The following is a 210-nucleotide window of genomic DNA, read 5'->3' on the forward strand; positions in this document are numbered from 1 at the left end:
CAAGGGGGGGGAGGGGGGCCGGGGCGTCGGGAAGGCCAGGGGCGGCCCCAACCTGCTCCGCCAGGATGAAGGACCCTGAGGGGTCCTGGCCGGACTGGCTGTCACCAGGGGGTTTGGCCCTGGGCAAGTTTGGTCCAACTCAAAAGGAGCCGCCTCGGCTGGAGCCTGAACCGAGTCGGTACAATTCACCCCAAGAGTTCACTACACAGG

This window comes from Buceros rhinoceros, unplaced genomic scaffold (assembly GCF_000710305.1).
Source record: "Buceros rhinoceros silvestris isolate BGI_N320 unplaced genomic scaffold, ASM71030v1 scaffold27406, whole genome shotgun sequence".
NCBI classification, from domain to species: domain Eukaryota; kingdom Metazoa; phylum Chordata; class Aves; order Bucerotiformes; family Bucerotidae; genus Buceros; species Buceros rhinoceros.